We start from the raw sequence: 27241 nt of genomic DNA on the forward strand, positions 1-27241 counted from the left end.
AATACTCCCAAATTCATTCCTGGAAGCAAGCATCACCTTGATCCCCAAAGCAGAGAAAGACCCAACTGAAAAAGAGAACTATAGGCGGATCTCACTAATGAACATAAATGCAAAAATCCTTAATAAGATACTGGCAAACAGAATGCAGAAGATCATCAAGAAGATCATACACCCTGATCAAGTGGGATTCATCCCAGGGATGCAGGGATGGTTCAATATATGAAAATCAGTCAATGTAATACACTATATCAATAGAGCCAAGGACAAAAACCATATGATTATCTCCATAGATGCAGAAAAAGCATTTGACAAAATCCAACATGCATTTATGATAAAAACCCTCCAAAAAGTTGGAATAGATGGTCTCTACCTCAAACTGATAGAAGCCATCTATGAAAAACCAACAGCCAATATCATACTAAATGGTCAAAAAGTGAAATCCTTCACACTCAAATCAGGAACAAGACAAGGATGTCCACTATCACCACTCTTCTTCAATATAGTTCTGGAAACATTAGCCATGGCCATTAGACAAGAGAAAGAAATAAAAGGAATAAAGATAGGAAATGAAGAAGTCAAATTGTCATTATTTGCAGATGACATGATACTCTATATAGAAGACCCCAAGAACTCCACCAAAAGTCTTCTAGACTTAATAACCAAATTCAGTCAAGTAGCTGGTTACAAGCTCAACACACAAAAATCAATAGCTTTCCTCTATACAAATGACAGACTCACTGAGAGAGAAATAGGGCAAATAATTCCTTTCACAATAGCATCCAAAAAACTGAAATACCTAGGAATCAACCTAATGAAAGAAATCAAAGACCTCTTCTCTGAAAACTATGGCACTCTGAAAAGAGACATTGAAGATGATATCAGAAAATGGACAGGCATCCCCTGCTCTTGGGTAGGAAGGATTAATATAGTGAAAATGGCCGTACTTCCAAAACTGCTGTATAGATTTAATGCAATTCCAATTGAGATCCCAGCAGCATACTTCATGGACCTTGAGAAAACAATCCAAAAATTCATTTGGAACCAGAAGAGACCCAGAATAGCAAAAGCAATTCTAGGCACCAGAGACATGGCAGGGGGTATCACAATCCCCAACCTGCAACTATATTAGAAAACTACTGTGATAAAACAGCATGGTACTGGCAAAGAAACAGACTTGAGGACCAGTGGAACAGATTAGAAGATGCAGAAACAAAGCCAGACACACTCAGCCATCTCGTCTTTGATAAAGGAGCCAAACACCCTCACTAGAGGAAAGATAGCCTCTTTAATAAATGGGGCTGCAAAAATTGGGCTTCAACTTGCCAAAGATTAAAACTAGACCTGTATCTCTCACCATGCACTAAACTAAAATCAAAATGGATTAAAGATCTAAATATTAAAATAGAAACTCTGAACCAGTTGGAACAGAGGTTAGGTAGAACCCTTGAAGACATCGGTGTAGGAAAAGATTTTATGAACAAAACCTCAGTTGCCCGTGAACTAGCACAAACAATCAACAAGTGGGATCTCTTCTTATTAAAAGGCTTCTGCACAGCAAGAGAAACCACCAGCAGTGTGAAGAGACAACCCACAATGTGGGAAAAAATCTTCACCTGCTCTTCCTCAGACAAAGGTCTACTATCTCGAATCTATAAAGAACTTAAAAAGATCAGACCTCCCAAATTGAAAAACCCAATCCAAAAATGGGCATCTGAAATGAACAGACATTTCTCAGACAAAGAAGTAGAAATAGCAAATAAATACATGAAAAAAATGTTCAACATCACTGGTCATTCGAGAGATGCAAATGAAAACAACGCTGAGATTCCACCTCACTCCAGAAAGAATGGCTGCTATCATGAAGTCAACCAATAACAAATGCTGGCGGGGCTGTGGGGAAAGAGGAACCCTGTTCCACTGCTGGTGGGAGTGTAGACTGGTGCAAGCACTGTGGAAATCAGTATGGAGATACCTCAAAGAACTAGGACTGGAAGTCCCATTTGACCCCACTATTCCACTGCTAGGGATCTTCCCCAAAGAATTAAAATAATTATACCACAGTGATATATGTGTGCCCATGTTCAGAGCAGCACAGTTTGTAATAGCTAAAACTTGGAAATAGCCCAAATGTCCATCAACTGGAGACTGGATAAAGAAAATGTGGCTTTTTTATAAAATAGAGTACTACTCAGCCATAAAAAATGAGAAATTAGAGACATTTATAGCTAAGTGGATGCACATTGAGGCGATACTCTTAAGTGAAATAAATAGGACACACATGAATAAATACCGAATAGTTTCTCTGGTGTGAGAAACTGAAAGTGTAAATAAGGACTAAATGTATAATAGATAATGTGAAATAGGAAGAAAAGGGGCAAAGGGGAAGGAAGTGGGAGGGCTAGGGGAAAGGATAGAAGGGAATGGGATTAATATGAGAAAATGGAAAAATAGGAACAAAATCTTTGTAAATAGGGAGGAATGGAGGTGTTGAAGGGAGGGCTGGGCAAGGGTGAAAAATAAGAACCAAGAGAGACGACGTAAAGGTGCAAATTTCCAATGATGAACGTCATTATATTGTATACCTAAAATGTACCAATGATTAGAATGAATAATCGATAATGTAAAATAGGAAGAAAAGGTCCAAAGGGGTAGGGGTAGTGGGAGGGGCAGGGGAAAGGAAAGAAAGGAAAGGAAAAATGATGAGAAATGGAAAAAATGGAAATAAAGTCTTTGTAAATAGGGAAGGGTGGAGGGCGTGAAGGGAGGGCTAGGAATGGGGAAAAAATAAGAACCAAGATGCATTATGTAAAGGTACAAGTTCCCAATGAGAAATGTAATTGTGTTGTATACCTACAATGTACCAATAAAAGAATTTAATACAAAAAAATGGATGGGAGTGTTCCACCCCACAAAATCAGAATATACATTCTTTTCGGCTGCACACAGATCATTCTCTAAAATAGACCACATACTAGTTCATAGAACATGTTTAAATAAATGCAAAGAAATTTGAAGTTATCCCATGTATATTATCAGACCATAGTGCAATTAAATTGGAGATCAATAGCATAAGAAACCACAAGAACTCCACAAACACATGGAAACTGAATAACACTCTCCTGAACAACCAATAGGTCACAGAGGAAATTAAAGAAGAAATCAGACAGTTTTTGCAATTAAATGATAATGCCAGTACAACATACAGGAATCTATGGGACACAATGACAGCAGTTCTGTGAGGGAAATTCATAGTAGTGAATGACCACACTAGGAAAACAGAGTGAGCTCAAATAAACAAACTAACGCTGAGTGTTAAGCTCCTAGAAAAAGAAGAGCAAGACAAACCATACAAGAGAGGAAATTAAAAAGATCAGAGCAGAAATAAGTGCAATGGAGACTAAGAGAACAATACAAAAAAAAATCAATGAATCGAAGAGTTGGTTTTTTGAAAGAATAAATAAAATCAATAAACCCTTAGCTTGCCAGGGATTTAGCTCAGTGGTTCTGCTGCCTGTCCCTCAAGCGTGAGGACCTGAGTTCGATCCCTGGTACCAAAAATAAATAAATAAATAAACAAACAAACAAACCTTTAGTCAACCTTATCAAAAAAAGGAAAGAAAAGGCTCAAATCCATGCAATTAGGAATGAAAAAGGTGAAGTCACAACAGATCAAGGAGAAATCCAGAGGATCATCAATACCTACTTCAAGAACCTGTACTCTAATAAAATGGAAAACACAGAAGAAATGGACAGATTTCTAGATACAAATGAATTACCAAAGTTGAATGAAGAAGATACAAAAATTCTAAACATCCCAATTACAATCAGTGAAATTGAAAATGTAATAAAAACATTTACCAACAAAGAAAAGCCCAGGTCCTGATGGCTTCACTGCTGAATTCTCCAAGACATTTAGAGAAGAACTATTGCCACTACTTTTTAAACTTTTCAATGAAACTGAAAAGAAAGCAATACTTCCAAATTCATTCCTGGAAGTAAGGGTTACTTTGATTCCAAAATAAGGAGTGACCCAACCGAAAAAGATACTACAGGCCAATCTACCTAATGAGCATAGATGCAAAAATCCTCAATAAGATACTGGCAAACAGAATACAGAGGGTCATCAAGAAGATCACACACCCTGACCAAGTCGAATTTATGCCAGGGATGCAAGGATGGTTCAACATCTGTAAATCAGTAAATGTAATACATTATATTAACAGAGCCAAGGACAAAAACCATGTGATCATCTCAATAGATGCAGAAAAAGCATTCAATAAAATTCAACACCCATTCTTGAAAATTGTCTTAAGGCCTTGTGTTTGCCCAATGAGAGTTTAAAGTTCTGAGAATCCTCTGACCAAGTCAGTAAAAGTCCATTGTTGACAGCTGCAGGATATGCAAGAACACACTTATCCCATCATTCATACCACTTTCTACAGCAGTTCTGGAAGTCTTCTTTCCTGCATGTCTTTAATCGCACAGTTGTGGCTGGTCAATGTCCTGAATCTATTCAAAATATTTACACTTTATGATCATTTTTTATTTTGGGGAAGAACCAGGAGTCACTTAGTGACAGATCTGGTGAAAACGATGGATGAGGACATAGCATCATGTTTTTATGAGCCTGCTTTACCATTATATGGCAACTGGCCGTAACATTTATTTTATTTTTGTGCATGTCTTATAAAGTATCCTTATTAAGACACTTCCAAAAAAAGACTTCCAAGGGGCTGGGGATTTAGCTCAGTGGTTTCGCCGCCTGCTGCGTAAGTGCAAGGACCCAAGTTTGATCCCCGGTACCAAAAAAAAAGACTTCCAGAACTTCTTCAAAGTGAGGCCAGATAGGGCTGGGGATTTAGCTCAATGGTTCCACCACCTGCCTCACAAGCGCAAGGACACCCCCCCCCCCCCGCCCCACAAAAAAGAAAAAAAAATGTAGCCAGGTAATGGGATAAGTATGTTCAAAGCAAGGGGAGCATTCTGAGGGGGGTTAATGTCACAGTGTTTTTTACTATAATACATTTTAAAATTTTATATACATAGCATATTTTTCAATCACCCTTTGTGTCTAAAGAATTCATGGTAATAGCCTATCACAGAGAGCAATGGCCAGCTGAATATGCACTCCTTGGGGATAAGGCAACAAGAAGGAAGGGTCTAGAAACTGCCCCATTCATGGGGCAAGCTAGGTGTGGAAAACAGGCTGGGCTGTGGACAGAGCTGATTTCAGGTACTGGGTAAAGCACAATGTTTAAAGGGTAAAAGCTGGCAAACACTGGCCAATGTGGACAGTCAGGAGAAAGCAGCCCTTATTGACAATAGTCAGGCATCCTACTGGAGCAGCTGTTGGAGGCCTGTCTTGGACATTAGGGCCCAACTAGGAGCTGGCTTAGCAACCTGGGAAGCCTCTGAGCCCAGAAAATGGAGTCTAATGGGAACACAAGCAGGGCCTCGGAGGCCTGGGGACAAATCAGGTGTAGACATTCAGTTCTAAGATCCAGAGCACTATGTAAGCCCAGACTCAGATACCAGCATTACTTGGTGGGCAGAAAGGTCTACTCTGGCTGGACAAGGTCTGGGCCAAGGAAGCTAGCCTCAGAGTGCAGGGCTGTGGCTTGTTCCAGCTTCTGGTCTAGTGCCCATACTGTAGGTGGGTACAGAGCGCTAGCAGGGAAGAATGGAAGGTTCAAAGGCTGGGGAGTTGGCCACAGATTTTTACTTTCACACCCCTTGATACTTAGATTTAAAATCCACCTCTGAGAACAACAGTCTATCAGGTTCAAGGTGGGAGGGAGTTCATTCAGTACCGGTGACAATCAAATATGGCATCAATTACTTCTTTATCCCCCAAATGACAACCTGCACAGATGTGTTCCCAAATAATAGAATGTCTCACATTAAAATTGCATAAAAGCTCTATCTCTAGCTAATAAGTTTGAATCAAAAATTCCATATTTAATTGAATTGTACCTGCAACAAATCCAAGTTGTTCAACCCAAAATGCATAATAGAGTTATGTAACATAGCCATGAATCACTGGGACATCTGTCAAGGATTCTCTCTTCTGGAAGTAAGTTCTGATAACACATGGATTTATGCATATATCTTCTGTCAAGAACTCCTTTGCACAGACAATCTCAAAAATTACACATTTACTCAATTCTTTTAGCTCTTAGCTTGAATTAATTGAGAATTCAAACAATATCCCTATCTAAAAAGGATGACATGCCATCTTTGATTTCATAATTTTAAAGCAACTCAAAAACACCCAATCACATCTATCTTAAAGTTCCTTTTTGATCACTATTTTATAAGCAGAGACAAGTTTCAAGTTCTCTGAAACCCTTCATTAACTGAAGAACCAGTTCTAAATCTTTTTGTTCACATAGGATGTTATGATTTCTGCCTAGATGTCCCCCAAGTCTCCATGCACTCAGAGGTGGGGCTGGTGGAGGGTGACTGGATTATGGTGGCACTAAAGCTGGCTTGCTGTGGGGAGGTGGGGCCTGGTTAGAATATATGGGTCACTGGGTTCATGACAGAAGGGTTAATCTCCCTCTCTAGCTCCTCCCTTGATTCTCTCTGCTTCCTGTCCACCATGCCATGAGCAGCTCTCCTCCATTATGCCCCTCTGCCATGTTGCCCTGCCTTAGAGCCAGCCAACTATGAACTGAAACCTGTACAAACTGTGGGCCAAAATAAACATCTCCTCCCTTAGGTTGCAGGTGTCATGTACTATCCCAGCAGTGAGGGAAATAACTAAGACCTAGGGTAAAATGAAAACTATGGAACCTCGACATCTAAAACCAAATCAACTGCAGATATTAAGTGTAAACACTCAAATAAAAAAGACATATGCCACCACACACATTTAAATTCTACTAAATTCTGAATAATCGAAATTCATTTTTTAATGGAATGCATTCTCTTTCCTTCCTAAGGACTCTTAAATCTTTTAGAGGTTGGGTTGTTTACTATGCATTCCAATTATTCCTGATCAGTCTTATGTATAACATTTCTACAGCTCTGCACACGAAGTAATTCCCTAGCAAGACACCACCAAGTTTTATGAAGCCTGCACGCCTGGGGCAGATAATAGAAACTTAGCTACTAAAATAAGTTCCTTGATTATCCTTCACATCTCAAGTCCATGTTCCTAACTAGGTCTCCCCCACATCACCCTCAAACTGCAAGATTTTGCAACCCACAGATTCTCTCCACCTGGGTCTGGCTCTCTGTTTATTGGCCTGCATATAAAGGTTTGACTCTCTGACACGTTTTCCAGGGTCCCCACGTTAACTGTGAAGGAGGCACCGTTAGCAGATGATTCTACTTTTGCCCTTTCATAAAAAGGAACCTAGGAACCTTTGCCCTGATCTTATGGCTGGTTTGTAGCCTGTTATCACATGGTGACTGTGGTCTTTTATGCTACCACACCCTGCAGCACCTCTGGGTGCTATTCAGGCTGCAGCAGAAGTGCGCTTCCAGGTACTGAACTGACACTTCTGCCCCCCACAGTAGGACCGTTTCCAAGGGAACGTATTAGCCAGCAAAGAGGTAGCTGCTGAATGGATCTTCCACTTTCCTTTGGAGCCTGTCTGTAACTCTTCGAGTCCTCTCTCTTTCTCTACCAGACCACAGTTGGTGCCTGATGATGAACCTGGCTACTGGATTCTTCCAAAAGATCCCAGCAGTCTTAGCTCTTCGCTTAAGTCTTAGGAGTTGTGATCCTCAGACCATCCAGGAGCAAGAAGCCTCCACTCTTTGACCTCCACAGCTGAGAGCCCACTAAGATGTGGGCTCTTGGCACTCTGAATTCTGCTCTCCTCCAAGTCTTTACCTGCCAATGAGTCCCTAACAGGCCACAAGAGCCCAAGAAACCACAAGTGACAACCACAGGATAAAGGTTTCATTTGACTCGGTGGAATGGACCTTCATGGGTGCACAGCTGGCCAGCAGGAGGGACAATATGATCCATGGATGTGGGATTGATGGTCCCAGCTTCTTAGTCTGATCCAGGTAGTGAGGATGACACGAAGGACATTTGGCTGAAAGACATTTCTTTATTGAGGTAAAACAACACAAAATTTACCACCCTACCCAATTTTTGGCATAGTTTAGTGGCATTGAGTACATTCACAATGCTGCGCAACCATCAGCACCACGCATCTCCAAAGTGTTCTCATCTTGCAAAACAGAAACGTTGTCCCCATTAAATAGTAACTCTCAATTCCCCTCTCCACCCTCAGTCCTTGGCAACTACCATGCTACTTCCCATTTCTTTGACTGTTCTACAGACCTCATGGAAGTGTAATCAAACAGCATTTGTCTTATTTCATTTAATGTGATATCCTCAAGGTTGATCCATCTTGGAGCATTGTCAGAATTTCCCTCTTTTTATGGCTGAATAGTATTCCATAGGATGTGCACCCATGTTTTGCCTATCCATTCATCTGTCGATGGGCACTTGGGTTGTTTCTATCTTTTGTCTATTGTGAATCACATAGCTATGACTGTGGATATGCAAGTAAATCTTCAAGACCCTGCTCTATCAGATAGTAATTCTATTTTTTAAATTATTTTTTTGCAGAACTACTCTGCTGTTTTACATAGTCACCCTGTCATTTCATATTTAGAAGACATTTTATAGCAAGGCTTTATGGTTCCCTTTTTACCATGATTAGGTGGCTGTTTTCTTGTTTTCAAATCTTGAGAGTGAACTGCAGATGAAGTTTGCCCTCATCCTCACACTCTGGAACCTGACTGGTCAATGTGAGCCACACACTTTGTTGGAATATATGACCCTAGTGATCCTGCCCCCAACTTCCTGTTGGCTGTGAGCCAGTGAGCACATTTTTTACCAAAACAGCCCCATTAGCAACAAATGCTTGCACTGCACCATAAATTCAGTTTGTTTTAATAAATTTCCAGCAGTCCCCCCCCGCCCCGAGCTCCTTCTCTTATCTCACTCCGCTCTGCCAAACCCTTTGCAATTTATGTGTCTGCTTTTCCATCCTGCCTTCACTCCTTCAAGTCTCCTCTTTCCCACCAGCTCTCTGTGGCCTTTGCATCTCACATAAATTTCCTCCTCTCTGTCCAGGAGTGGGTCTGACTTCTGTTTTCTGGCCATGGGCTTTCCATTTTTCCACCTTTCCCTGGAACCAGACCTTCAATCTCTGGGCTTCCCAATGCAGGTGATTTGTCAAGATCATGTCCTTGTAGGTGGTAGCTTCTTCATTAGTTTGGGTTTCTTTCACACAGTCTTTTGGCTCTTTGCTGGCACTTGTTCCAGCTTTGTGACTGTACACAAAGGGCCCTCTTATGTACCCCCACAGTACCTGTACCAAGCATGTGCTCTGTGAGAGAGGTTAACTGGGTCCGTATCTATCTAAGAAGAGGAGAGATGGTGGGGGTGTGGAGAAGTGTCCCAGGCCTGTAGGAGGTATGATCAAAATATATAGTGAACCTTTACATTTAAAAAAAATTACTACAATGAAAGACACCTTGTCATTAATCCCCCCTGAAATCCTCCCCCTCTCCTTGAACACATTTATCCGGTCATTCTTGCAACTCTCTGAAACAGTTCTGCCTTGAGTTCTGAAGGCAAAGTGGTGATTCCACCAGAACAAGGAAGTCAAACATGGCAAAGGAAAAAAGCAGTTTCACCTTCACTACAATCAGTTGGAGCTTGTCTTCATCCACTAAACTGGGTAACTTATGAACCACAGAATTTTATCTCTCATGGTTCTGGAGTCTAAGAAGTCCAACATCAAGCCACTGATAGATTCGTGTCTGAGGAGAGCCAGCTTTCTGCTTCATAGCTGGCACCTTCTCACTGTGTCTCACTATCTCACGTGGTGGGATAGGCGAAGAGCTCCCCTGGCACTAATTCCATTCAAAAGGGTTGTGCCCTCTTGAACTAATCATTTTCAGAAGGTCCCACCTCCCACTATCACTACCTTGGGGATTACAAGGGTAACATATGAATTGGGCAGGACACAAATACTCAGACCATAGCAGAACTGCCAGTGAGACACTGGATGCAAGGTGACTTAGGAACCAAGCACCCTAAGGGTCATGAGGAAGCTGCATGAGGAAGGGAAGGGGGAATGTGCGTTGCAGGGTGTGCTTGGAATCTGGAGTCTTCTGCCTCTTACTCTTCAACAATCTAATGTGGTATTTCCCACAGTGTGTTCTTTGGACCATCTCCACCACCAATAATAATAGTTACAGGAAAAATAAAAGGGGAGAGTCCCCTTAGTCAAATGGAGTTAGTCAAAGAACACAGGTGTCTTTATTGTAGGTGTCTCAGCACCTTTCATGTGCTTGGACAGTCTCCAAGAGAGAAAGTGAGAGGTAGTGTTTATTTGACCACAGGACAGTTTTTGTTTTCCAGAATACCTCTTGGGACTCAAATATGGAAAAAAGCTTTGAGAAAACACACAGATCTAATACTCACTCCTAAAGAATTCCACATAAGTTTTCTATGCCACACGCCCAGGCCTATTTTATTTATTTTTATGATACTGGGGATTGAACTTAGGGCCTTCGCACTGAGCTACATCCCCAGCCCTTTATTTATGGTGGTTCAGAGATTGAACTCAGGGCCTTTGCACTGAGCCACATCCCTAGACTCCATCCTCCCTTTTTAATTTTTGAGGTAAGGTCTTATAAATTGCTAAATTGCCCAGGCTGGGTTTGAACTTGCAACCCTCCTACCTCAGCCTCCCAGAGTGACAGGATTACAGGCATCACTACCACACCTTCTTTCCTTTATTTTTTAATGTTATGGAGCATATTTACAGAAGTTGCTAGACATGGTGGTGCATGCCTGTCATTCCTGCATTCTAATAAGGTGAGGCAGAAGGATGATTGCAGGTTCTAGCCCAGCCTGTGCAATTTATGGAAACATTGTCTCAAAAATCAAAAAAGGGCTGGGGATGTAAAAGACCCTGGGTTCACTCCCTGGTACCAAAAAGGAAAAAAAATTTTTGTGGAACTTATTTTTATGCATTCATTGTTCAGTTTGAGGGTTTTTTTTTGTTGTTTTGGGAAGGTTTTTTGGTACTGGAAATTGAACTTGGGAACTTACCACTTGCCAGGCAGGTGAGGCGCCACTGAGCTGTATCCCCAGCCCCTAGTTTGAGTTTTTTTAAATAAGAATTTCGTATTGGCAGGGGAAAATGTTTGCAATTTCTGACATGTAGTGTGTGGCTGGGCTTTTCAGGACACAAAGATGGCACCCAAGCACATAGCTAAGAGAACATCACCCCCAGAAGATGCTGCCCCCAAAAGCAAAAGAGTGAAAGTCTCACACAGGTCTCACCATACAGAAGCAGGGGTAGTGCTGACGCTGGGCCAGGGAGATGTGGGCCAGCTGGGACCGGGTGAGAATGTGTTGGAGAAGAAGAAGCCAGCCCTGGTGCCCATTGTGGAGGAGCTGGTTCAGGCTGAGGCTGGGGGCATGCACACCGTGTGTCTCAGCAAAAGTATCCAGATCTACTCCTTTGGCTGCAGCGATGAAGGTGCCCTGGGAAGGGACACATCAGTGGAAGGCTCAGAGATGGCTCCCGGAAAAGTGGAACTGCAAGAGAAGGTGGTACAGGTGTCAGCAGGAGGCAGCCACACAGCAGCCCTCCCTGAGGATGGCCATGTCTTCCTTTGGGGCTCCTTTCAGGATAATAACAGTGTCATTGGGCTGTTGGAGCCCATGAAGAAGAGTATGCTGCCCGTGCCAGTGGAGCTGGATGTGCCCGTGGTGAAGGTAGCCTCAGGACATGACCACTTGGTAACACTGACAATTGATGGCGACCTCTACACCTTGGCTTGTGAGGAGCAGGGCCAGCTGGGGCATGTGCCTGAGTTATTTGCCAACCATGGTGGCCGGAAGGGTCTTGAATGACTCCTTGTCCCCAGGTGTGTGATGCTCAAATCCCGGGGAAGCCGAGGCTATGTGAGGCTCCAAGATGCCTTCTGTGGTGCCTATTTCACTTTTGGCATCTCCCACGAGGGCCACATATATGGCTTCAGCCTCTCCAACTACCATCAGCTTGGAACACCAGGCACAGAATCATGCTTCGTACCACAGAACTTGACATCCTTCAAGAATTCCACCAAGTCCTGGGTAGGCTTCTCTGGTGGCCAGCACCATACAGTCTGCATGGATTCAGAAGGAAAAGCGTACAGCCTGGGCCGGGCTGAGTATGGGCAGCTGGGCCTTGGCAAGGGTGCAGAGGAGAGGAGCGTACCTACCGTCATCTCCAGACTGCCCTGTGTCTCCTCGGGGGCCTGTGGGGCCTCTGTGGGGTATGCTGTGACCAAGGATGGCCGTGTTTTTTCCTGGGGCATGGGCACCAGCTACCAGCTGGGCACAGGGCAGGACGACGATGCCTGGAGCCCCGTGGAGATGACTGGCACAGCTGGAGAACTGTGTGGGCTTACCTGTGTCCAGCGGGGGCCAGCACACAGTCTTACTGGTCAAGGACAAGGAACAGAGCTGACGAAGCCTGTGAAGGCCTGGCCCCCAGCTTCCCTCTCTGAACAGGGAAACAGAGATAGCTCCAGATTCCAGCAGCTTCTCCCCGCCTCTCCTGAACACTGTGTCGTCTCCTGCCTTTTTCCCATCAACAGAGCAGAATAAAAAAAAAAGACATCCACATAAGGAAACAAGCATTGATGAGCATAGTTACTTCTCCAGTGTGAATTATCAACATTATAGCCAGTTACCCAGCAATTATTTTGCTTTTATTCATAGTTTATATTTTATTTTATTATATTTTTATTTTGCGGGATAAAGGGGAGGCTGGCAAGTACTGCTGTAGGCTTGGCTTGTTTGTTCATTCCCTTTGAACCCTACTGCTTTCTCTTATTCCCTTTCCCATCCCCAACAGTCAACAATTCCATGGTAGTTAGTGTGTATCTTGTCTGTGTTCTCACAAACTGTATATCATCATGTTGTGAATTATCTTTAGCTTATGCCATCTTTATCTTATATCATAGCTCGCACATTATGCCTTAGTTTTTCTGTGCTTTCAGTTTTTCATTTAGTTCTGTGCTTTCAAGATCCATCACTGTCTTAGTCGCTTTTCTCATTGTTGAGACACAATACCTGCAGTTTCAAGGAGGACAGGTTTATTTGGGCTAACATTTTTTAGAGGTTTCAGTCCATGGTTCAATAGCTCCAAAGAAGAAACAGCATGCTAGAGGGGCCTGGCAGAGGAAAAGCTGCTCACATCATGGCACCCAGAAACCAGGGAGTCAAGGGAAGAACCAGAGGGGAGACCCACCCTCCTGGGTCACACCCCCAGTGACCCACCTCTTCCACCTCCAAAACCAAGCCAGCTGTAGCTTCCCATAATCCAACTACCTTCCACAAGCCCCACCCCTGAACATATGCAGCTTTGAGGGGGAACCTCCATATCAAGCTCTAAGGATCATGTTGCTGCGTGCCCATCAGATTTGTTGCTTCTAACTATTGCTTAACACCTATATCTTCCTTATCTGTCCAGTGCCCCCAAAGAAGAGACCCAAAGAAGAGTGGTCTTCAGCAAACAACCCTGCTGTGGACATCCTTTTGGGGGCCCTTATGGGCCTGGGAGAGAACTCTATGAGCTATCTCTTTTGCTTTTATGACTGTAAAAGATATATATCTTCATTCCTTAGGGCCATTTACATATCAAATGTTAATAATCCACAAGCATTTTCTTACACTCTGTGTAGGGCATATCCTTCCGTTTGTAGTATCTCATGCAACCTTGCCAAAACACTTCAAGTACAGCTGGCCTGATCATCTTACCCTCAATTTATACAGAAAGACGAGCAACCTTAAAATGAGAAGGCACATGGTTAGTAAGAAGTGTGAGCAGGGTTGTTTGGGTCCTCTTTATTAACCCAATGATCTCCCGTTCCACTGGCTCTTCCTGTTGTTCCTTAGATACTCTTAAGTACTCATGCATTATCAGCACATCTGCTTTGACAACAGATTATACAATTAGTTGTTCATTGTCCTGCTCTCCGGATAGAACGCATATTCAATGAGGACAGGAGCTTTGTCTCTTGTTCATGCTGGTATTCCTCATGTCTAGAACAGTGGCTGACACATATCAGGTGCTCAGTAAGTATTTGTTGAGTGACTAAATTAACTGTCTCTCAGTACATGTGCTTCATGGCAAATTTGTCCCTAAGGAAACTTCAAACAGGAAGACCTTGTTATTTTGCTAATTTTGATAAGTGCTATTATTTTCTGGGAAACAAATGAAAGGAATAGGGAAAAGTATCTCTTAAAAATCAAAATTTGGGGCTGGGGATTTAGCTCAGTGGTTTCAGCGCCTGCCTCAAAAGTGCAAGGTCCCAAGTTCGATCCCCGGTACCAAAAAAAAAAAATCAAAATTTGGGGCCAGGGATTTAGCTCAGTGGTTTCGCCATCTGCCGTGCAAGCACAAGGACCTGAGTTCAATCCCCGGTACCAAAAAAAAAAAAAATCAAGATTTGAGGGAGGAGGGTCCAGAATCATCCTCATCAGTAGTTAGTCCAGATAACACAAATTGATTTATACCATGAAAGGCCATCTTGGGATCCAAAGGAAAGCAGAAGGATACAAGCTGAAGGATACACTCTCCCAACACCAGTTGGGTCCTCTTCACCCACATTGTCAACTGGCTTCTTCTTGGGCTGCCACTGCCCATAGCCTAACTCTTAGGGGCACCAGAAGGTGCACTGGATTAGAAGCCAGATCTGGTTTCTGGGCTTGGCTCAGCTTTTCCTAGCTATGGAATGAGAATGAAGCTCCTCACCATCTTCCTCCCCTTGAAAATACATGCGAGCACTTGTCTCCCCACAGCTGATGCAAGGCCCAAAGGGGTGCAGAGCATCTCAGGCGCAGGGGTTCTGACTGATTCCTTGGCTCCTCTGGCCTGGGTCTCAGACCAGCCAGCTGGCATCCCCAGATGATTGCTGATTTCAGAGCTCCTGACACCACCAGCTTGGAGGGGGGCTTTCCTCTGAGTCTCTGGGAACCCCTGCCCGGGCACCCTTCCCGGGTGAGCAGTGGCTCTGAGGAAGTGACATGTGTCCTTGCAAACTATGTATCATTAGGTACCTGCGCTCTTCACACCTCACTTTCCTAGCTATGGAACAGGGGCAGGGGCTGGAATGATCAGCTCCTATGCCTGAGTCTCTATGATCTGTGTTTGAATTTCCTTGCTGTCTCTTGTTTCTCCCCAACTGCATCTGAAATTCTTTGGCTGTTACATATTCCTTTCTTCAGTGTCACACCTTGGGCTTTCTGATATCTAGCTCAGGACAACACGTTCTTTCTGCAGTCCTGAGGTTCCTCCCTGGCCTCTGTTCATTTTCTGCATCTAAACATCATCTGAAGAGAAGTGACCAAATGTCACTTACTCTCACACAAATATATGTCTTGCATGTAATCTGTGCAGTTGGGTACACACACACACACACACACACACACACACTCACACCCTTCCCTCCCAAACCCTAGAATATATATGCCTGGGCATAATGTGTAGGCGAAAATATTCAGGGACAGCTCTATGACTATTTTAATGTCTCTTTGTCCCTGTGGTGCCATCCAACTATTTATTTAGTAGCTTGATGCTGGTTTGCATCAACAACTTCGCCTTATAGGCTGTTCTTCATGTTTATGATTCTCACTGTGAAAAAAATTGCTTGCCTAACATCTGTTCTGAATTTGTTTTTTCTTTATTTTTATTTATCTATTCCCGATTGAATTAAATTTGCACCAAGGACAGTAAGTTGAATTGGAATCTTTGATGTCCTTCAGGATTTCTACACACTTCAATACATCTCTTAATTACTCCTTTTTTATTGTTATGAGATATATATATATACCCCTACTCACACAGGCAGATTGGTTTGCAGCTTACCTCTGCCTGTCCCCCTCTGGGGAATAAGTTTTATTAACTGAATAAATTAAATGGGCGGGTATATTCAATAGAGGAGGGAGGTTTATCGTTATAGGTTTGTTTTGGATAGTTTTCCCCCTTGCTGCCCAATCTCTCCTGCAGCCAGAGCTCTGTTTTGAAGAAAGCTTTACTGTAGGTTAATACAGCCATAAGTCACTAGGATGAGAAGGACCACTCCATCTTCCAGATGAAGACTCCGAGGGCTGTGGGGAGCCCATCTTTCTGCCTCCTTCCAGAAAGCACAGAGAGCAGCTGCCCTGTGGCCAGGACTCGGGAGACATACAGCATCCTTGGACCTGTGTCTCCTGGCTGCCAGGCTGGGGTCTTTTCTGCACAGCATCCTGGGGACACCTTGGTACCATCTGCAGGCCAGGCCATGGCAGCAGCCCCTGTCCTTCACAGAGGGAGCACTGTGTATGTTTTCTGTGGCTGTGGCTGCAGTGGCTAGGCAAGCGTGCCACAGATGGTGTGAGGTCAGGGCAGGGTGGGGAATCATAGCAGGGCAGGGAATCATAGCAGGGCCTCCTCTTTCCTGGGGACCCCACTGGTAGAACCATGGCTCTCTGGCCCCTCTCAGGCTAGCTTGTGTGATGGGGGGGGGCCAAGTCCTCACGAACGCCCTGTGTCACACTCAGAAACCAACCTAGGGACCAACCATGCACAGTCCCAGCAGTAGGCATGAAAGTCCCCAAGGGGGCTAGTGAAAGCTGTTTTTTTACCTGACACTTGGGAAATCTACCAGGAGTAGGGCAGTGGCACAGACACTCAGGGGTTTGGCCCAGTGCGACCAAGTCCTGACTCCAAATGCAATGCTCTTTCTACCATCAATTCTCTGCTTATTCTGGGATGGTTTCCCTCCTCCCATCATCATGACGGTGCCCATGCTCCCAGGTCTGTGCCCGTGTCTTCCAGTGGCACAAAGACAGAGGGCACAGTTGCCCTGTGTCAAGGGGCATCCTTCCTGCCTGGCTCTGGACATGGTCCACACAACAGCTATTGTGATCTTTGCTCCATTTATAGCAACAAGCTGATGGCAGTGGCAGAGACCACCGCTCCCCTCCACAAGAACCACTCATGCCCCCTTTCCCAAAGAAAGTTGACGTCTAATTTAGAACAAGACATACATAAGCCAAGTTGCACAAGAAATCCAGGTAAGAAGTGGTCAGCTACTCTTTGAGCAGAACAAGTAATCCACAGCCATGAATTGGGTTGGATCACGGTCCATGAAGGCAAAGACTGCTTCTAAGAGGAGGAGGAGGAAGTTGAGCTTGGTTTTGAAGGGTGAATAAGGGGAAAGAGTGTAAGAAGAGGGGACAGCCAAGGGCATCCCACCCAGTAAGAACAATTTAAGGTATGGAGGGTGAGGGAAGCTGACAGTTGGAGAGAGACAGAAATGGGTTGGCCCACTGCCATTACATGTTGCAAAGTCATGGTTGTCAGGCTGAGGATATACATTAGTCACTTCCTGCTGCTAGGACAAAGTTCCTGACACCGGCATTAAAGGAGAAGTGGTTTATTTTGGCTCATGTTTCAGAAGATTTAGTCCACGGTTACCTCACTCCAAGGCAGAATCAGCATGGTAGAAGGGACTGGCGGAGGAAAGCTGCTCACCTCATGGCAGCCAGGAAGCAGAGAGAGAAAGGAGGAGCTCAGCACAAGAACCCACCCTTCCAAGCTGCACCCATGACCACCTCCAACCAGGCCCTACCTTCTGTCAGCACATGCAGCTCATCAATGGATGAATCCACTGAAGATGATTCAATCATTTTCCAAACATATGATACTCTGGGGGGACATTTTTGATCTAAGTCATAACAAGACATTTATCAATATCATTTTTGCTAGTAACTTTTGACTTGTTAGAGCCATGTGTTGCAGGCTGGCTTTTAGAAGCTGATAATCATCCTCCCACAGGATGTAATGACAACTCCCACCCCCTACATAGCTCAGTCCTGGATGCCTTCCCCAGGAAGGGGGTCCCCTAAAGTAATGGGGCTCCTTACAGCCAAAACCAATACCAAAGGATCTGGACAGCAGCTGGACAGCAAGTCCTTCTCTGAAGGGAGGCCTGGGTGACAGATAATCTCCATGTCACTACCATGGGAGCTGATTCAGATGAAATCTTAGGACTGGAGTCAGGGAGATGTGGGGGTCTTGTGTGTTCAGCAACCAGTGAGTGACTCCGCCCTGCTAGACATGGGACTCATGCTGTGTGTGGGCCACAAAGGTACACACCCAGGTGACAGGTGACACCTCTCCAGGGAGGTGGGAGTGCAGTAGACACAGTGGTCCCAAGAGTTAGAGAGAGGCCAGGGACAGAATGGCTTTGAGATTGTAGGATACATGTGAGAAAAGAGGAAAAAGTTGTGAGGTCTCATGTTTGGCTTCAAGTCCTCCAGGGGCAGGAACAGGGACATCAAGGGTCTGTCCTCAAAAAACTCAGAGCAGTGAGAAGGCTGCTGATAAACAAACAGTGTGATGCAGATCAAGAGTGAAATGCACCCAGCTCCTTGGAAACCGCCAAGAGTGAAGGATCCAAGACAGCTCCACAGAAGATGGGACAGGTGACCCAATGGCCCAGAGGGTTTTCCACGCTAAAGAGCAGGAGACTGCCACTTTAGAGGGAAGATCTGTGCAAAAGAATGGGGTATGGAGAATGATGGAAAATCTAAAGACCCCACAGATAACTTTAAGAGCAAGAAGGAAAGGCTGTGTTTTCCAAACTGTGAGGCACCCGAGCAGGCCACAGTGAATTCAGGGGGCTTCCTGGGACATCGTACATATTCATGAAAAATACAGCGACATCTGTCCATCTCTATGAGAATTGCTTCAAATTTGCATGCACGTGTTTTTCAAATGTTCACCAAGTTGTTAGACCATGAATATTCATTGTTTGTAGGAAACTATTGAAAAATGAGACCATTGAGTACTTCTTTGGCTAAGGGATAGTGTAAAGATTATTGAGTCACTAAGGATGCTGTGAACTGAGAAAGTCTGGAAATTGGTCCAAGAAGGGCCCCTGGGTACATCAAGAAGCTGCAGCCTGTCATTTCAAATAATGGAGAGTCATTAGTGTTCATGGGAAGTGGAGCCCATGGTCAGTTTCTGTCTTGAAAAGGTGGATTTGGCCTTGATGGGGCTTGGTTTGGAGACAGAGAAGTGGGTTAGCAGCTACTGCTGTGGTCCACATGAGAGGCAGCACCGCCATCAACACCAGGAACCTCCTAGTGCCTGTGTGACACTACAGGCAATCCTAGCCATTGAAGATAAATAAGGCGAAGTCCCTGTGTTTAAAGTACTTGAAATCAAATGGAAAGACAGTCAAGAAAAACTTACAGTGCTGGGGAACCACTAGGAGTCAACCAGGCAAGAAAGGGGAAATGGTGTATACAAGGCACAGAAATGAGAGCTTGAGGGGGGCATGGGAGATGCAGATCGATCTTTAGCACTGGCTCTTAGGGTGCTGGGAAATAGAGAGGAACAAGGGTACAGAGCAAGGCAGGGCCACACTGTGAAGGGTGTCATGTGCTACATGCCAAGACCCCAAAGGGCCAGATCTTTGCAAGCCATGGAGGGCTTCCATCAAGGGCTGGCCTAGGATTTGCAGGTCTCCAAGTGCTCAGTGGAGACACTGAGTTGGAGACCCCAGGTAGACAAGCAGCAGACCAGAAAGACAGAGCAGAACGACTGAGACATAAAGCTCTGAGTGGCTGACACAAGGGTAGGGACAGGAAGTGGGGGACAGGGATTCTGCCCGCTTGAAGAGGCAGGAGAAAGCGCTGCATAGGCTGCAGTCCCCCTGAGAGGGAAAGGTCTGGGAAAGACTGCCTTGCTCCATCAGTCTGTGCAGGGTCCCCAGGCGTGAGCACCCTGAGGCTTCCACGGCAGCTGATGGACACCCCTGTCCAGAGTGACAGACAGAATTCAGAGAAAGCAACTCTAGACTCTGAGCCCTGTGCCTGTCACAGGCTCCTCAAGAAGTCTCCCTGGGGGCCGGGGACTTAGCTCAGTGGTTTCGGTGGCTGCTGCGCAAGCGCAAGGACCCAAGTTCAATCCCCGGTACCAAAAAAACAACAACAGAAAAAGAAATCTCCCTGGTAGCTTGAGTCTGCCCTGCCAATCCGCCAGCTCCACCTCAGGCCCTACTACAGACTGGATAGGGACCAGAAAGGGCACCATGCCACCACAAGCCCAGCAAGGGCAGAGCGCTGGGGCTCACAGGGCCATGGCTTCTTCTCCACGGCCCTGTGGCAGCTGCCCAGAAAGGGCACCTGGAGGAGCCTGTAAGCCCAGGAACTCCCAGCACCGGGCCTCTCCTGTCTTCCCCAAACCTGAAATCATGAGCCTTAGACACACAATTGTGATTGCCAGTAGCATAAACCCACCTTACCCCACACAGCTTCCTGGCACCTTTGGGTCTATGTCCCGGCCAAAGGTGGGACCGAGGCCAGGTCAGCAGTTATCCTGGCGCATCTCCCACCTGCTGGGAAATAAACTCCCTGAGCCTGGTGAGGACTTCGTAATTGTTCTGTGTTCAGCAGTGAAAGAATCAGAAGACTCTCATCCATCATGCGCAGGCTCCTAATCCTCCTGCTGACTTGGAGGGGAGTCTCCAGCAGGACCCTCCGCATCTCCGCCTGGGCACCAGCAGGGCAGCCCCTCTGCTGCAGGGCCACTGGCTTTTTAGGGAGACAACGTCACTGCCCTCATTGGCATACAACATCCCTGCTAACAAAGCTCTCCTTTGACCCTCGACAGCCTCTTTTATCAGAGAAACAGGCAGAAGAAGGCTGGGGTTTGCTCAAGGTGACCCAGATGTTATGTCACAAGACAAGGCCTGGAGCCGAGTCCCTGAGATGCCAGCTCCTCCAGCCAGGGCATGGGGCACGGCCAGCCTCACTCTGCCTCCTCAGCCTCAGTGGGGCTAACCCGGTGGCACATTCCCCTCCCCCTTTTCCTGTTCCAAAATCGCAATGTTCAGGAAATAAATAACATGAGAAATAAATAGCCCCACAATTTCTGACTGCAGACACAGGTACTATTAGCTGTCTGATACATCTTCTTCCATACTTTTAGGAGCTGGTCAGCAGGATACAGCATGATGCCTGGCACAAAGCATGTGCCCAATAAACACTTCTTGGATGCATTAATTAATACTAAGATTGGCTACAGCAGGGTGTAGTTCACATAACTGTAATCCCAGCACTAGGGAGGCTGAGGTAGGAGGATAACTGCCACTTCAAGGCGAGCCTGGGCTGCATAGTGAGTTCAAGGTCAGCCTGGACTACATAGCAAGACCTTGTCTCAAAAAAACAAAATAAAACAACAACAGAGACAACTAAGATTGCCTGTTATCTACTAACAAAACCATACATACTTTTTTTTTTTTTTTTTGGTACCAGGGATCAAATTCGGGTCCTTGCGCTTGCGCAGCAGGCGGCAAAACCACTGAGCTAAATCCCCAGCCCCATACATACTATTTTAAAATGCACTTTTCTATTTAACAGTATAACTTGTACACACTTATGTACGTGTCTGTGCCTGTGGGTGATCCCGCCCTATCCCACAAACAATCTTTCTAGCTGGGTCAGCTTTGGCAGAGGCAGGCCTTCTGAAACAAGGCCAGGCAGCCCCCAGACTAATACCAACAGTCTCTCCTCCTTTGGTCCCCAGAAACCAGCTGTGCTATTTTGGTTGAACTGACTGGTCAGCTTTAAAAAAGAAAAAAAAAGAAAGAAAAGAAAACCAGTAATTAAACAAGTCAAACAAGTGTTATTTTTGTCTGCACAATGCCTCCCTGATTTGCCTACATTTTCTCGTCAGCCAGGTGCTTTGGAGTTGAGTAAACAAATTATTATGTGCATAAATAAGTATAAACGAATAACCAGTTACAGATTTCTTATTCCTAAAGGAGTCTACGTACAACTTTGGATTAGAGGGGAGCAAGACCTGACCTCCTTAATTGGACTGGGGCTTTCTGGTCCATTAAGCAAGAATCTGCCCTAAATTTCCACCTTTAGAGTCACAATCTGCAGGGCTGGAAGCCTCTCTGCTTTTTCTTGCACACCTACTTGCACCAAGCCATCCCAGAGGCCAGGCAGCCTGGGAGAAGAGGAGACGGCAGCATGTGCAGTGGCGGGGACAGCTCTGCCTGAGGCTGGGGTCAAGTTACTTAACAACACATAGTCTCAGTTTCCTACTCTGAAAAGTGGGTGTAATAACTACTTCATCCATTTGGAAGAGAATTAAATGAGATAATATAAGACATGCATACAGTGGGCACTCAATAAATGCTAACAGTTGTTGTTGACTCAAAGATGCCAAGAAAGATTGGCAACCCATCAAAATATTTCACTGGTTTCACTGGTTTAGGAAGTTGCTTTGTACCCTACAAAGAACAGACTTAATATTCAAAACCATAATTTAATTTCCATTTGAATTTGTAAGAATGATAGGATTTAAAGGTATAGCAAACTGCAGAGATTATGTGGTTTTCACTTGCATATTTCAGCTGCAGCCCAGAGTTTCCGGAGTTTATGGCTGGAACGATGGCTGCGGATCCCACCTGCTAGGCTCTCCTGCTGTCTCAGACAGCAGGAAGACATTGCCATGCACTCATACCACCTTAGTTCCTGTTCTGTTGCTATAAGTGACTACTGCACACAGGGTAATTTATAAAGAAGAAATGTTTGTCCAGCTCCTGGCTCTGGAGGCTGGGAGGCCTCCAGTGGAGGGTTGCATCTGAAGAAGGCTTACTTGCTGGTGAGCACTCTTCCAGAGTCCTGGGGTGGTCCAGGACATCACATGGTTGCTTCCAAGAGACAGCCAATTAGTTTTTTTTGTTATGTTTTGTTTTTTGAGACAAGAGTCTTGCTGTGTAGTTCAGGCTAGCCTTGAACTCACTATGTAGCCCAGGCTAGCCTTGAACTCATACCAATCCTCCTGCCTCAGCCTCCTGAGTGCTAGGATTACAAGCATACGCGACCACACCCTTTTTTTTTTTTTTTTTTTTTTGGTACCAGGGATCGAACTTGAGACCTTGTGCTCACAAGGAACCACTGAGCTAAATCCCCGGCCCTACCACCACACCCTTTTATAACAGATCCATTCTCAACATAAACAGTTAATCCATTAATCCATGAATGGCCTAATCTGATAATGAGAAAGAACTCTTCTGACCTAGTAACCTCTTAAAGGGCCCACCTCTGAATACTTCAACATGAGGATTGAATTTCAACACGAGCCTTGGTGGGAACATTCAAACTATCACACAAACCAAAGTACAGTGGACCTTCGAGTTGTAACTGGCCTGACCTACGAACAACTTGGGTTACAACCAGAATTTTAGTTTTAACTTATGACCAAAGTCTCCAGTTAAGACCCGAATGCCAGCTGCTTGTGCTTCCAGATGGTCTGATACAGATTTAACCCTTAAAGAGTTCTGAAAGGAACATGACAACATCCTTTCCTGTGTGGGGTTAATTGAGAAATCCTGGGCCGATGTCTCTCTAAGGACACTGAGATCTACCTGGAAGAAGGTGTGGCCTAAAATTATACAAGAGAGAGACTTTGAAGGAAACTGACCAACTTGAGTTACAACCAGCCCTAAGAAATGAATTGAGTTCGTAAGTCAAGGTCCACTGTACAAAACCAAGATCAGGACCAGGGATTTAGCTCAGTGGAGCCCACGCCTGCCTCGCAAGCACAAGGTCCTGAGTTCAATCCCAGTTACAAAAAGAAAAAAAAAAAACCAAGATCAGGCCCTTATAGGGATGTAAGCTTTGAGAGGCACAATGACATCAGGTAGTCATAAGGAGAAGAAGAGAAAAACACTATGCTAGCTAGGACTTTTGATACACATGATAGAAACCAAAGTCAAAGTAACCTTAGAACAGACCAGGTGACTTAAGCTTGAGGGATCAAATGAAGAGCCATAGAAAGCAGAGTCCTGAGCATGAATGTGCACTTCATAGCCACTCTCTCTGTCTGTCTTAAATCTCTTCTGGTCTCTCTCAGCTCCTGCTACAGACAGCTTCTCTCTATACAGCAGGAAAATGGCCACCAATGGCCCTAGATCCATATATTCCCAGTTTAGTAGCTACAGAAGAAAGACAGAGCTTGTCACCCCAGGCTCCATGGGGGAATCCCGATGCAGGATCTTGATTGGCCTTGACTGGGTCACGTGTGCACCCCTTGGACCAGTCATGGTTGCCAAGGAGATGGGATGCCTGGCTGGTAAGTCCCCATGACCACATGGACAGAGTTCTATAATTGACAGCTCCTCCAGAGCTACATGGAATTGGGGATGGGGGCTCCCCAAGATGTGGTGGGCAGATAATCATAGTGGCTTCATCCCATGCACTATGCATGTGAAGTCCGTCTGTGCTCAAGATGGGCTTCACATACATTTTTCTCTACTTAAGATCTTTCCAGAAGCTCCTCAAACTACAGATGAGCATTTTTATAAATATAAATTCACAAGATTACACAATTTACATATAAAATAAGGCCAGTTTTCTCTTGAGGTTCATAAACCAGCTCGGAAGCAATTCCAAAGGAATTGTTGCAAAATTGTTTTTAGCATTAACAATACTACTAGAAAAAAGCAAGAAAAACTCCCAAGGTGACTACTTAGAAGGACAACTTTCATTGAAATGTACTTTTATTTTGTGGTTTTTAAAATCCAGATTATGTGCAAAATTATTTTGATAGGAATGTGATCAATACAAATATCTTACCAAATAGTATGAACACTTTACTTTTACATCTAAGAATTTAGGGAAATGAGAATGGATGTGAACTTTGGCTAGATAAAAATCAAGGTTTTTTACTTGGCTCCCCAATCTGTTTCCTGTCAATCACATCAGGATCCTCTGGAAGCTTATTAGAGTAACAGGTGACTGTCCCACCCAGTGAGACTCTGGTCTGGGAGACCTGGTTGGGGCCAGGCATTATTTTCTGAATGCTCCATGGTTGATTTTGACCAGCCATCAGCCACCAAAGCTACAAACCACTGTCCTAGATTCAGTAGGATCTGAGAGCCTGTTCAAATGCAGCTTTCTAGGGTCCCATCCAGGCCTGGTAGATTAGGCTTTGTGGGGAACAGGGCTGTGCTTTATAGTTTATTGGGCTCCTGGATGACTTGTTAAAACGTTTTATTTTGAAATAATTATAGAGTCAGAGGAGCTACAACAAACAAACAAACAAGACATACAGAGGGCTTCCGTGCAGCCTTTACCCAGCTTCCCCCAGAGGTAGCCTCTTTCATAACTATAGTGCATTTTGAAAACCAGGAGATTGATGTTGGTTCCTGCAAGAGCTAATGCAGATGTTATCCAGGTGCCCTTGTGCATATGTAAAGGTACAGTCTCCCTCTCCTCCCTCCCCTCATACCACACACTCTTGTTTTAACTACTATGGCCAAGTCTCAAGATCTGGTATATTGATTGCTTCTATTTCATTCTTTTTTGCAAAATTAATTTCGTTATTCTAAGTCCTTTATCTTCTGGATACAGTAAGTCCCCAACTTATGAACATCTGAGTTGCAAACTTTCACAGGTGTACTGTTTAAGACTCATTTTGTTGGATTATAAACCAATCCTACTTACGAACATTCTCCTGGAATAGTCAGGGACTTACTGTATATTTTAAAATAAGCTCATCTACACCTATAAAAATTCCTGCTGAGACTTTAGAATTGCATTAAACCTGCAGGCCAGTTTTGGGAAAATTAACATCTTTTTTTTGATATGGGGATCAAACTCAGGACCTTGGGCTTGCAAAGTAGGCGGAACCACTGAGCTAAATCCCCAGCCCAGGAAAATTAACATTTTTATGGTGCTTTCCAATCTAAAAACATGATAAATTTTTCCATTTATTTAGGATCTCTTAAATTCTATAAACATGGTAAATGTCACTGTGTTTTAATTTTGGTTTCCACACATTCATTGTTAGTGTGTAGAAATGCTATTGATTTTTTGTTATGTCTTCAATCCTTTAACCATTTTAAATTCCTGTTTTCTCCATGAACAAGCATATGAAAATAGACTGTTTTATTCCTTTCCTATCTATATGCTTCCTATTTATTTTCTTCTATTATATTGGCAAGAACTTCCAGCCCCATGTGTAAGAGTAGTGAGAGTGGATATCCTTGTCTAATCTTAGGGAAAAGTACTCAGTCTTTTCACCACTAAGTAGGATGTTACCTGGAGCCTTTTGGTAGATGCCTCTTATCAGGGTGAAGAAGTTTCCTTCTATTTCTGAAAGTTTTATCATGAAGAAATACTGGATTTTGTCAAATGATTTTTCTGGAACAACAGATCTGATCCTGTCTTTTTTTTTTTTTTTTTTGGTACCGGGGATCAAACTCAGGTCCTTGTGCTTGCAGGGCAGAGGGCAGGCAGTGGAACAACTGAGTTAAATCCCCGGCTGATCCTGTCTTTTTACAGGCTGTTAAGATGTGGATTATGTTGGATGATTTTAAAATATTGAAACTTCTTTGTGTACCTACTATAAATACCACTTGGTTGCAATGTGTAATTCTTCTTATACGTTGATAGATTTGATCAGTTGAAGGTTTTTGTGTCTGAGACTGATCTATAGTTTTCTTTCTTTGTACCACCTTATCTGGTTCTTGTATTGTACTGTCCTCATAAATTTAGTTAGGAAATGTTCCCTCCTCTTTTACTTTTTAGAAGAGTTTGTACAAAATTATCATTAGTTCTTCTGTAAATATTAGTAGAATTCTCCACTGAAACCATCTGGGCCTGGAGATGTCTTTTTCAAGAAACTTAAAAATATGAATTCAAATTTTTATGAATATAGGATTTTTTAGGTTGTTTCACTCATCTTGGTAGTGTTTCAGTAATTTGTAGTTTTCAAGGAATTGGTCCATTGCTTAGTAGTTTTCAAAAGCATCAGTCTAAAGCTATTGGTAGTCATCCTTTTTATGGCTGGCATATCTACAGTGATAATCTCTTCGGTTCTTGATTTGGATGTATCTTCTCTCTTCATCCCTGTTGGTCTTGCTAGATGTTTATAAAATTCATTGATTTTCTCAAAGAATCAGTTTTTTGTTTTATTAATTTTTAAATTGGTTTGTTTTTGTTTCATTGCTTTCTGCTTTTATCATTTTTATTTCCTTCTTCCTGCGTGGCTGAGGTTCTTCTTTTCCTGGTTTCTTGGGGGTAGGAACATAGCTTATTCATTTAAGATATTTCCTCTTTTCTAGGTAGCATTCAGTGCTATAAATTTCTCTTTGGCACTGCTTTAGTGGCAACTCCAGGTTTTCATGT

At 44.0% G+C, this 27241-nt stretch overlaps 1 protein-coding gene and 1 pseudogene across 5 annotated transcripts in view; both read left to right on the forward strand.

Moving 5' to 3' along the window:
• Nucleotides 1-27241, forward strand: part of Tbxas1 (thromboxane A synthase 1) — a 212159-nt gene that overhangs the window by 85494 nt on the left and 99424 nt on the right. The window lies entirely within an intron of this gene.
• On the forward strand, nucleotides 4928-26312 carry LOC147829409 (regulator of chromosome condensation pseudogene; annotated as a pseudogene).

Source organism: Heterocephalus glaber, unplaced genomic scaffold, assembly GCF_053883595.1.
Source record: "Heterocephalus glaber isolate CG9 unplaced genomic scaffold, H.glaber_assembly_v1.0 deba00000621, whole genome shotgun sequence".
NCBI classification, from domain to species: domain Eukaryota; kingdom Metazoa; phylum Chordata; class Mammalia; order Rodentia; family Bathyergidae; genus Heterocephalus; species Heterocephalus glaber.